The following is a 13,257-nucleotide window of genomic DNA, read 5'->3' on the forward strand; positions in this document are numbered from 1 at the left end:
TAATGCTGATGGTTTAGGGGGTATAGAGAATTTTTGCTGCTGCGCATGCACCTAAGTCGTACTGCACCTGTGCCGTGATGGTCTTGTATTGGCATTTGCAGCAAGGATTTATTCGTTAAGAGATTGGTATTAAGGGACCATTTGTGGGAGTAGTGACATTCACATACTGGTGGAGACATACCTACTTCTGTGATGCTGTACGCAGTTACAATGGCGCCAGTGGATTACTGCCAGTGGATGGGGTAACACAGGTTAATGTTTGACACACAAAATGGTTTTAAGATGCGGCCCATGGGTGTCTCCATACAAATCCCAACAGCTGCGACATTTGCATAGTTTAGCCCAGATGCTGTGTACATATTCGCAGCTGTGGTGGCATTATCGTTCATCTCTAAATCAGGCCTATAGTTCTTTGATTGCACCAATTTTTCTCTATCTGAAAAATACTTTAATCCTCTCCTCTCCCATTACATTGAAACAGGTTTGAATAGCAGAAGAATGTTAGTTACACCATGATGATGGTTATACCAATAATTTACTATTGAAACGACAGAACCTTATTTGATGTCTAGCTGAAACTGGTCCTACTAGTATGCTGACTAAATAATGTATGGTGTATGTGACAACCTTTATGTTGTATGTGTATTGCAGTCTCATACAGCTGTCTGTCTCCCTAATGAAGGGTGTTAAAAAACTTCAAAGAGTGAGACAGGGAGTTTAACAAACACCTACTCCTGAGAGCAATAACAAAACGATTAGTGCATTTTGCAGAATTCACTCTTTTTTTAAATGACATACAGTAGTACCTACCAATGGGATAAAGTTTTACTATTTAAACTTCCTCTGTAAATATGTAAGAAATGGTCAGCTACTGTATTGTATCTCCTTGAGGTTATCCAGGTCAACTTGTGAGTACCTTTACTTAACTTGCATATAGTTGAATCGGTCTTAAAGTAGTTGTCCTTTCATTTGGAGCAGTGATCTCCATTCGTTGATCAAGCTATATAACTGCAAGTACTGTACATAAATACACAATTTCTTTGCTAAATAAATAAACGTTTGTGTCTGTCAGAGGTGTGACAAGTAGGATGTGGGCCATACCCGGGTTTCAACTTTCCAAGATGTGGGGCCAAAATACTAACTTCTCCACAGTGACAGGTGCTGGAGTTGACTTTATCCTGCATCACTTGGCTCCTGTCACTTAAAAGGAGTGGGCAATGCTGGAAGGGCGGCAACCCGCATGCTCCCGGAGTTGTGGAAATTGGCCGCACTGTTAGTGAAGGCAGTAGGGCTCCCACGAGGCTACTCCCACTGTCTTCAAAGCCACATCCCCGATGATGAGTGCAGGGGGATCATTTGGCCACATTGGGTGTCGCACACAATGACGTTACAACTGGTATCATTGTAATGAATAAATACCATTTTTTATAAACTTTTTTATTAAAACACTACATTGCAAGTAAAAGGTTACATCTTCTGCATAATACCATAACGTATGTCAATGAAAGGACAGTAATAGTGACAGTAATAGTGATTAATGAATATTGTTGTACTTTTCCCATTTTGGATATGTAATCACAGTAACATCACATTAAAATACATTGTGTAATACAAGACAAAAATGCCTAGTGTGTTTGTTCTTAACAAATCGTTCAACCATATAGAGCTAGGAGTCCGGAGCCTTAGGGAAATATAGACCAAATTTCAGTCTAAGAACTAAAGACGATAGAGGGGTTACCCAACAGTCGTCTTCAATACTTCTTTGATAATATAAAGGATATAAAGGAAGGAAACAGTCGACAGGACCTCACCACAGATTCTTAAGTAATAATTCACAGGATAACTCAGGAAAATCCTGTCACCACTGCTTCATGCCCGTGCGAACATCTACATGTACAACAAGTGGTCTGAGATAGTTATAATGAATTGACACCGCTCTCTCAGCCACAGGCCTAGCTCTCAGCATGCAGTCCACATCATTATACCAGTCTTTATCTGATAGGTGGGTCGTCATTCCCATGGCAAAATGGCGCATTTGAAAGTATGCCAGGGGATATTTCCCTAGAGTATAGAAAACTTTTGACAAGCTTGTTGAAATGTGAGTATTGTTTTTGTGGAGGGGTCCGATAGACTGTCTATGTCTATAATGCCCTCACGATGAAATATTGTGAATGGAAAAGCGGCCTCCCCGTGCTGGAATTCCCCATTATCCAAGAAGGTAAAAAAATAAACATTTTACATTTTTATAAAAGTTGAACAAACTCCTGTTTGTACAATGTGTCTAGCATACAGTATCATATTCATACTGTGTATGCTCCAGTGCCTTGCATACACAAATACAAGTGATACTTGTCTTACACATTTCAATTACATCTTCACTCAGTGTTGCTGCGTTATACACTTTATTGTAGTGTTTTTGAGATGCATACGCATGCCGCTGCGTATACATGTGTACTAATACAGTAAGTTTTATGCAATGTAAAAGGACAAATCCTGTATGACTGAAGAAGCGTAACTAAGCTGTAGTAGAGCGTTCTCACAGGGGAAATTCAGTGAGCCCATAGGCGACGCAGAGTTGTTTCCAGGTGGATCATTTGCAACAACTATGTATAGGCTGTTGCATGTGTGATGACCTTGACATTAGCATACCAATAATTTACAATGCACTACAAAGTGTATACTACGATGGATATAGAATAATATACAGTATGCATTATTGTCTGTGCATTCAATGTAGGAGCACAATGGTATTTTTATATAAATGTCCTCCAACCTGCCCCAGTAATGGGCACTTCAGGGACCTTATTCTGGTTCACACGGAGTGCTGTGAATTTCGCAGTTCGGTGTGTGACTTTTAATGCCGCCTGCCGTTTGTAATGCCACCCCCCCCCGCTCACCGAATTCGCCCGCACAGCTGCGAATGTATGTTTTGCATAAATATCCATTCGCAGCCTTGTGGACGAAGACCACATCATTGTATGGTCACCGACCATTGAATGATGTGAAATGAGCACACAAAACTAAGACACTTTCTCTCCCTTTGTGAGGTCAGGGTGGGCAGCTGACATCCAGTGATGTCAGCTGCCCGCCCCCGGCAGACGCATCACTGCCTCATTTCCATAGGAACACCCAGCAGTTTCATGGAAACACTCGTTAAACATTGGGTGTTCCCATGGGCGCGTCCATCCGCCGCCCCATGCCCTCCGTTGTGTGCAAATGGGATGGCGAACTTGCTGTTCACAGTGCACATTTGCACCCGGGGTCTGTACGCAGAAATGCGCATGCCCAGGAACCAAACATCGCTACCCCGTACAGTTTATTAATTGGACTAATGAACATTTATTGTGTTTAGGCCTATTTATTTGGAGCCATGTAGTGTAAGATACTTCTTTAGCGAATTTATATTTTTGGTCACACCATAGCTGTGATGAAAGTCACTTATAGTGTACATAGGTCCAGACTCAGATTTAAGTAAATCCTATATTTACGTAAATCTCTGATGGTTTTTTAAACTGAACATGTGCAGATCTGTTTGTCCGATGTTGCTGACAGCTCCCCAAAATCTGGAGGTTACTAGTGTTCATTCTAGCACCCACTGTCTTTGAAAACCCATGCAGTTCCTCTTCCCTGCCTAGGGTGTCGCTGTCTGCTGTAGTGCTTCTAGCACAGTGTGGTCTGTATATCAGCACTGATAACAAACCAGATCTGTGCTAGAAACACCACAGCAGACAGCGATACCCCAGGCAGGGAAGAGGAACTGCATGGGTTTTCAAAGATAGCAGGTGCTAGAATGAACACTAGGTTTCTCAAATGTCTTTTGTTCATGCAGTGGATCTCATTCTGCGTCTTTGGATGCAGCAGCAGATCAGAGAAGGCCGCAGTTCGTGTCTTTTTTTTTTTCTTAATTCCCTGCATGATCTCTAAAAAAAAGGGTGTGTCTCCCGACACTTGAAATTCATCAGGTGAAGGGAAAATGTGCATGCATAACCCTCATACCCACTACTGCACCCACTGATATGTATTTTGTTTGGCATTCTTAAAATTGTATTATTCTATATACAATTAAAGAAAAATAAAAGAAAGAAGGTACATTATTTAGTTCATCATAACATTAATATAGAAATGTACTACTTGATAAGCCACATTCTTCATATAAACAAGCATGTCAGTGAAAAGTTGTCTGTTGGATTGGAGTGGTTGCATCCAGTGTGACGATAAGTTTTCCAATGCATATTGTAATGGTTATGTATCGTTACTCCCTCTACCACTTGGGTTTCTGCAGGATTGCCTTGCAGCTGTCTGGCAAGCTAAGAGATACATTGTGAAATGTCAGAGCCTTGTAGAAACAATTCACTCTCACGGAATGATAACAAAGATTAAGCAAGTTCTAAATGTGTGTTGGCTTTGCAAAGCCTGTGTTCACTGCACCTATTTAACAAAACCAGGAGTGGTTATTTGTAAAGAAAGAACAGATTAGCAATAATAAGGTAAAAATAATGATGTCTTAATAAGAAGAAAAGAAAAAAACTGTAACTCAAGATAATAATCTCCAAAGACACAAAAGATGTATGTGCCAAGAAGATTGTAAGAGATCAAAGGTATTACAATAAAAAGCTATTGGCTGCTGCTCCAGTTCCAACTTTTATGCATACAACATATGTATCATTAACCTGTACAACTAGATTTATAACAATTACAATGTAAATATGTGTGCACTGTAAGCTTGTAAATGCAGCCCTTGATCAGGACTACTGTTAACCCACTTACTATTATTGCCTGTAGCCAAGGCAGTGTCCTGCTGTCAAGTTAGATCACTCTGGGAGTAAAAGGGTTACAGCTAGTATACATGGGGTTGGGTTGTGTGTGCGTGCAGTAAATCCACTGCTAATTACACCATCCAAGGAGTGATAGGTTTCAAAGGTGTTATGGTTTAAGAACTAAATAGGTGGGGATGATGTTCGTTTATTACACTTGCAATTTAATAAAGCTCATAAATCACAAATGATGGTACTGATGACATTGTCTTCTCACGCTTCAGTTCATTTGATTTCATGTAGATTTACGACTTACTAAGACCAATACAAATAAGGGTGACATAAATGTTCCATTTGATACTTGAGTGTTTTCCTAATTTTTCACTTTGTCCCATACTTAGTTCAACTTTTTTATTTTTTGTCCTAATGGAGTTTTGTTACTTTTTTGTCAACAGTGAGGATTTCTTTGTAAAGGTCCATTCATGTCATAATTTGTTTTCGCTATACACAGAACTGCATGACTGTACCTTGGGATGCATCTTCACATTTACCTTCACTACAAGAGGCCATACCCACACATTATGCTTTCGTTGCATGCTTTTATAGTCTAGTAAACACACTAGATCAGGCATGTCCAAAGTCAGGCCCGGGGGCCAAATGCGGCCCATGCTGTAATTTCAAGTGGCCCACAGCCTCCATCTGGAAGCGGGCAGAACATCAGATGTGGGAAGCACAGCACAGGACACTAAAGGTGTGGACCCGGCGAGCGCACCTTTAACTTGCTGTCTGCTGCAGTGAGGAGGTGCTGCCCGCCACAGTCAGATGTGTTTGGCGTCCTACCCCTGCTGCTGCAACCGTATATGAGCCTACTCCACAATCACAGGGACAGCAGTGTTTGGGGAGGGGGCAGAAAGGGGGAGGCTTGCTCCCGTAACATGCAGAGCGGAGGAGGGCAGCAGCGGGAGCCCAAGCATCTCCTGTCCTTGCAGTGCCTGTTTTGCCTTTCCTTCCTCTGGCTCACACAAGGGGCTTGGAAACATACAAAGAAGGAAGGGTGCAGAGTGGGGGACATACAGCGAAGGAGGGTCAGGCTGGGGGACATACAGTTAATGGAGGCAGGGATGGCCATTCAGAGAAGGGGGGCAGGCTGGGGGACAGAGTAAATGGGTGCAGAGTGGGGAACACACAGTGAATGGGGGACATACAGTGAAGGTGGGGCAGGCTGGGGGACATACAGTGAACGGTGGCAGGCTGGGGGACATAGAGTGAATGGGGGCAGGCTGGGGGACATAGAGTGAATGGGGGCAGAGTGGGGAACCATTCTGATGTGATTAATGATTCAAAGAATGTCAGGCTGAATGGTCGGCCCCCACACATTTACACTTCACCAAATCTGGCCCTCGTCGCAAAAAGTTTGGACACCCCTGCACTAGATCATACCAAAAAGTTATATAAATTAATCTATAAATGGCTACTTTTTGATGGGGCTGTTCCTGGAAGGATGCATGGTGCATATAACAAGTGCAGAGTGTGGTTTTAGCCAATCCCAGGGGATTGGCCTTTTTTTTTTTTTTTTTTTGTCAACAGAGACATTTTTTTCTTTCTGGTGAGGGGTGGATAAACATGTGGACTCTTTGTTCCCTTGATATCCCCAAGATAAACCTGGGATGTGAGCACTAGTGCTCTAGTACTTTAAATTATATGTATGTATGTATGTATGTATGTAGGCTCCTTTAGGGCTGATTTGTGGTTACCATTCCTTACTTGGGTTAGGTGAGTAAGAACACCTATCCCACTCCATGGTCTGTCTACCACAATAATTTCAAGGTTTATACAGGATTGTAGTAGTAATAGCATTTACTTTCTGAGCATGCATGTAAAAAAAAACATGACATATGGTATACATTGGACTCATAGAGACCTTTTAAATCTGATCACCAAATATAATAGTTCAATTCTATTATTGTAAATATTGATTTATTTAGGTTGCTCTCCAACAATGCTGCCCTAATTTTACCATGGAGAGAGATACATCTTTATTGTAGCTATACATATGGGGGTGATTCTGGGTGATTTACAAAAGCAAACTCCTTCTTTAATGGACAAAACCATGCTGCTCTGCAGGTGGGGCAGATGTAACATGTGCCGAGAGAGTTAAGTTTGGATGGGCTGTGTTCAAACTGAAATCTAAATTGCAGTGTAAAAATAAAGCAGCCAGTATTTAATCTGCGCAGAAACAAAAGAACTCACCCAAATGTAACTCTCTCTGCACATGATACATAAGCAGCTGCACCTGCAGTGCACATGGTTTCCTTCATTAAAAAAGGAGTTTAGTTTTGCAAATCAACCTGAATTTCCCCCTATGTAAACTGACCCCTCCCCCCTAAACAGTTACAATGTTTTGGCATGACACAACTGTATAAAGAACAGAATAAAAATTGGCAAAATACTAACTTGGTGCATGTCCTGATGCAAACACATGTGCTGCACCTTGGCAGAGGATTCTATGCGGGGATGTAATGCTATGGGCCTTTCTGGATATCATCCTCTTCATGGGAGTGTTCGGTACATGTAGCCACGCTTCCATGCTATTCTGAGTCGTTCATATGATGTAGGGACACCTGCTTTGGATATTTTGCTTCTAGCATGGCAATAGTAAAAGGCCAGTAATAAAGATGTTAGCTGCGGAATTTGGATGGCTTACAGACAATGTCTAGCTCGACAGTCAATAGGGCGATACCAAAAGGTTGACATTGACAGAAGGTTGACACAAGCAAAAGTTCGACATGGAAAAGGTCCACGCCTAAAAAGGGCGATGTGAGTTTTTCACCATTTTCTTTTACTTTTTCATACCAAAACATCCACTTGGACTCTGGTTGGATATTGCAAAGTGTGCCGAGCACAGCAGTATGCTGATTGAGGCTCCTGGCCCACATCATGGCTAAACACTAAATGTGGAAGCCCGTGCTCGGGTGTCAACCTTGACACCAAGAACCATGAAAAACTCATGGCAATCTTTGCATGAGTTGACTTTTCAACATTGGTCTTTTGCTTGGGTTGACCTTTTGTCAGTGTCGATGTTGTTCATGTCGACCTAGACATTATCTGTGAGCTAAACCACTCCTGTTAGCTGCAGATACAGACACAGTGGGCAGCACACTTTCCATGAAAACATACAGATATTCCCACTAGCGTAAGGTAATGCGTTTGCATTGTGCCCTTCTTATAATCAGGTCCTCAGTATTTATGCCTTTCTAAGTGAACCAGAAACAGCCAGGCGCTGCTGCTTACCTGGTGGTTTTTATTGCCAAGTCAGGTTACCCGCTGAATCTGTGTATTACTGCAGAGCTGCAATTCAACAACAGCAGTATCAATTATGATAAAGATCGTTTGACATTTGTTTTGTTTGCAGGTGTCTTTTATAAGACGACCTCTAATCCCTTCAGGAAGAAATAGTTTCTCCCTTTTAAAGAGTATTAAGTAAATATAAAGGCTCTGATCCTTGCCATTGTTGCTGATTCTTTGAGGGATATTTCCCAACATTCATTGTTTAAATGGTTGTCAGGAGGAATCAAGTGAAACTTGATAAACAATGCAGTAACTGGTTCATCTCATTCCTTGTATTGGAGGATTTCTTGAGAGGATTTGCATTTCAGAAGTGTTTTTTTTGTGGAGGTACACTTAGGGTCACTTTCAGCCTTCGCAACCTCCTGTGTGTTGGCAGAATTTCTGTGTTTTTTTGTTTGTTTTGACTTTGAGTGTGAAACCTTGGTCTCCGTTTGGAGTGTTTTGACACGGGATAGTTCCCAATTGCTAACATCATATTTATAACTTGTTCTCATCTTCCTAGCAGTGGCAGCGCACATGTTATCAAATTAATTTTTGTTTAACCCCTTTTATTAGTTTTAGACAGCTTGTCAGTACATTTTAGTGTGAATGATTGTATCACAGCTGCGTCAAGTCAAAAACTTTTGATTTTGATTTTTGACATAAGAATACATTACAAAATGCAAACACCTGGCCAGATGTAAAAGCCTCCGAGTTTGTCGGCTCTGCTGGAGGTGCAGGAGTTTGTCCAAGAATGGCAGTATTTTTGAAGCACCAAACATTCACAAGGCAAAACCAGGGTGGTTTTGCCTGTTAAATGATTGCATATATAAAAACAGGCTATTGTCAGGCAAACTCCTGAACGTTCAGCTTCTCAAACCCTATTACATTTACCCCAAATATAATAGGGTGTGATTTTGTGAGGCACTTAACATTCCCAGACATTATTGAAGTCTCTTGCGATAAAATAAAATGGATTAGTCCAACAAATTAGGACTAAAATTCTCTTATTCAAAGAAAAATCTGATTGGTCTCAAGTAGCATCAACTTTAGCCTTTATTCCATTGGCAAAAAACGTCCCACAGTGTCCAACTGCTGGGAATTGTAAAAAGAGGACTTTTATATAGTTTTATATTCTTGTTGTAGTCTATATTTTATTTTAATATGATGAAATTAAATGAAACGCGGGTGAAGGATTTAGCATTGCCTTGGAAGCCTGCATTGCATAATATTGTAAGACAATATTTATTCTTTCTCAAGTTTTCATAAGTATTCAAGCTATTATTATACTAATTAAAAAAATAATATATATATATATATATATTTTCCCCCGCTACATTGCATTCCATAATATTAGGCAAAAGTGTAATGATTTTAGTTTTTTTAGAAAATAATTGTAGTAAGAAAGAGCCAAATTTAGAAAGAAGCCCCACAAAAAACGAACTTGGAAGGAAGTTCATGGAGAACATGTGAGGTGTCCTGCAGCTGCCCTCAGAACCATCTAGTGACTTAGTAAAGAAAGCAGATCTAAAAAGCTTTTATTTTAAAATCAACAGCTTGACTAATTTTAAATAACTGACTTTTCAGATGCTTTCATCACACACAAAAGCTTAATCCTGGGACTACTTGAGCCAGCAATGAAGGGTATGGCACAGACCACCAGTGAATGTGCCGATCTCCTCCCTCCCACTCCTCACCACACACAAATGCATTGACTGCAGCTTTATGAAGTGAAAACACTGAGGAAAAGGGAAATGTGAAGGAGCTGTCCACAGTTATTTGTTGAAAAGAATAGCTCTTGCATCTGGACATTGAGAACAAAAAGTGCTCAAGACAAAAATAATAGCTGAGGTCATTCACTTGCATAGGAGCAAAAGACTGGAACTGCTGTGCCTTGTTTCACTACTACCGACCCTTACATTTTATTGTGTGGAAATGTCAGGGAAAGTGTGTAAAAGGAATTTTGTGGTAACAATGACGTTGTCATTTTGTTTCTTTTAGTGATCTGTGTTGTGTGTGATTTTTTCTTTTTAACAAATCTGAGGGATTTGGTGGTGGTTGTTTTTTTATGTTGGTTCACATCGTTCACTTTGTGAATTATAAAAACATGGTCAATGTTCCAAGCAGAAGAGTGAATGTCACTTACCACTGAACCAGTACAGACCTTTTCACTTACATCATTTAAAAGTACATTTTTGTGAATTTTTTTTCTCTAACGTTTACATTCTGCATCTTACAATAACATAATTGTTTTGTATAGCTAATCTGCATGAAAAATGGTTAGGTCCGACAGTGGCCTCTGCTTTAGCCTGAAAAAGTTTCCAAAAAACAAGACCACAAAGGACAGAAGAGCTGCGGCAGTTAATCAGTTTGAAATCCTTGGTGCCTTCTCTGCTTGTAGTCAAAGGCCTAATTTGTCATTCTCAGCATGAGAGCGACAATGGTGCCATTAAACGTTAAAAAGAGGCTAATCGAAGCACTCAGGGACTAAATGAGGCTATCATTTTAACACTATCATTTCTGCTATCTTAGTTGTAGACTTGAAGAAGTTATGTTATTTAGGTTGCAGATTTGCATTATCGTTGATTCATTAAATATTTTTTGGAAATTCAAATGAGATGATTAATGAACTTAAATTGATAATGAGGTATGCTCTTAAAGTAGCTTATAGCTACTGCAGTACTGTTCTGGCTTTGGTTGTTTTAACATGTTGTATCTCTCTTGCCAATTAGCTGTCTGAAGTACTTGGCTTGGTAGCTAAATTATACTTTTTATGTAGGCTTCAAACAAAAAAATAATTACCACATTCCCTTTAGAAGTTGGCTATATATTTAACTTTATCAAATACATATTTAGCATGAAGACATACATCATATTCTGCAATAAGTGGTATAAGTGAGAATTCATGTGGTCACTATTTAATATCCAAATACTGATATTTGATATGGTTTAGCATACGCTCTACTTTAGAGAAAAAGTATGTGTGGAGTCCTTTTGGTTTAGTGTCATAAATTCCTCATTCAGTAGAATTTTCATATGAAGTGCCTATACTACATGGTACCATTGTTCCAATGAAAATATTAATGTGAATGTTAGTGTATCCATGGCCAAATCTATGGTGGCTAATTAGATAACCCCTGGCAAATCTATTAACCTCTGTATTTTAATTGGTTAATTGGATACCAGCCTAAGGGGCTAATTCAGCATGGATCGCTATTCAGAGAATTCACAAACGTCTGTGCATGCATACCGTACACATTGTGTATGCGTCAATTCCCCTGTGAAAATGTGTATGGATTCTAAGCGCAATGTGGCCAGAGCTGTATAGCGACTGGCTGGAAACCTGCCGTTTTCTGGTTGTGTCTCTATACAACTAAAGATTTAAGTTTCTCATTCTGCATATGAAATGTCATGTGCAGCGGCTTTTAACATGCCAAGTCCCATAGTGCAGCATATATAGATTCATTTGCACACAATATTAAAGTATTGCATATCAAATTAATCAGCCGAGTCTCCTGGAGCTTCCCAACACCATGTGATTTGTGCAAAATTTCAACCGTTTGTGGCAGATAGTGCTGTGAAATCGGCCTAAATCGCGTGTGTATGACATCCGATGTGTGGTCATGTGCTCAACCAAGATTTTGCAGACGGGAGTCAATGTCCCGCCTGCCGAGCGTCGAGAAGGGGGTGTGTCCACGAGCTGTGGCCAGGAACTCGTCAATTCCCGGCCATTCTCAGCAGAATGTGCCCGACTGCTTGTGAAGTCGGGCATGTTCTGCCAATATCCCTGTTCAAGGCTGTCGAGGAAGACTGCATTGAATAGGGTCCCGCCGCCATTTCCCCCGTCGGGAATGGACGGCGGGAGATTGAATATCCCCAATAGACTCCGTAGACATTTTAGAACTATGAAAGTAACTAGGTACTTGTTTCCTAGCACGGCCACACCGATTTGCATCGGGGTAATCGTGTCGGAAAAATCATGTCGGTCGCATCGCATGCGACCAAATCGCATGCGATGCGACCGACACGATCGATTCGATTTTTACATTGAATCCAATGTGAATAGGGTCCCTTGGACCCTACTTTACATTGGATTCAATGTAAACTATTCCCCAGACCCCCAATTTTACCCCCTGAACGCCACCCCACGATTGACTCCAACCCGAAGCGTGGCGAGTGCAGCGAACCCGTGAGGGGCGGCGGTGAGCGTCCTCCGACCTTTTCATACCCCTACTATCCACGTCGGCGTGGAGTTGAGAAAATAAAGTGTGGTGAGCGCAGCGAGCCACCGAGCCCGAAGCGTGGCGAGCGCATCGAGCCCCGCGAGGGGACGCGTATAACTTCACAGGTATACGCGTCCCCTCGCGTAGCTCGCTGCGCTCGCCGTGCTTCGGGCTCGCTGCGCTCGCCACACTTTATATTCTCAACTCCACGCCGACGTGGATAGTAGGGGTATGAAAAGTCGGAGGACGCGCACCGCCGCCCCTCGCGGGCTCGCTGCGCTCGCCATGCTTCGGGTTGGCATCAATTGTGGGATGGCGACGGGGCCATATACAATGTGAAATGGGTCATATTGGCCCATTTCACATTGTTTCCTATGTGAGATGGACTTAATCAAGTCCATCTCATCTTGTGCCATTATAATGGCACAAGACCGACTCGATGCTCCCGATTTCAATGTTAAAAATATTTTAACATTGAAGCCTATGGCAAAATTGCAGGCATCGCGTCGGGGGCCATGTTAACGCACGCGACCGACGCGATGCCCCCGATTTTGCCTTTGCTGGCAAAATGGACCTGATTTCAAAGGAAATCGGGTTCATCGCGGGCATCGTGTACCTTAACTTTAAGGTACACGATGCCCGCGATTGTGGCCGTTCTAGGAAACAAGTACCAGTAACTACTGTATGGCCTCTCTCACTGCTTCGTGTCACAGAGGACAAGCTAATCATTTCTGTTTCTAGCATACATATACTGTATTTATTTAGCTAAAAGCTTTTTTGATGTTTTGTAAACACTGGTGTACTGTAGTTTTATTTGAAGATATTTTTTCTCTATTTCACTTATTTCCCAGTAGCACCATAATTGCATGTTATTATTTGTTTAATTTATGATTGCCTTGCTATCCATGTTATGGTATAATACATTTATGTTAATTTTTATTATTTGATGATTT

General features: G+C 41.3%; 1 protein-coding gene across 1 annotated transcript in view; it reads left to right on the forward strand.

Moving 5' to 3' along the window:
- ABCC4 (ATP binding cassette subfamily C member 4 (PEL blood group)) overlaps positions 1–13,257 on the forward strand; it is a 256,979-nt gene that overhangs the window by 158,119 nt on the left and 85,603 nt on the right. The window lies entirely within an intron of this gene.

Source organism: Crinia signifera, chromosome 2 (assembly GCF_055691185.1).
Source record: "Crinia signifera chromosome 2, ASM5569118v1, whole genome shotgun sequence".
Taxonomy (NCBI): Eukaryota; Metazoa; Chordata; class Amphibia; order Anura; family Myobatrachidae; genus Crinia; species Crinia signifera.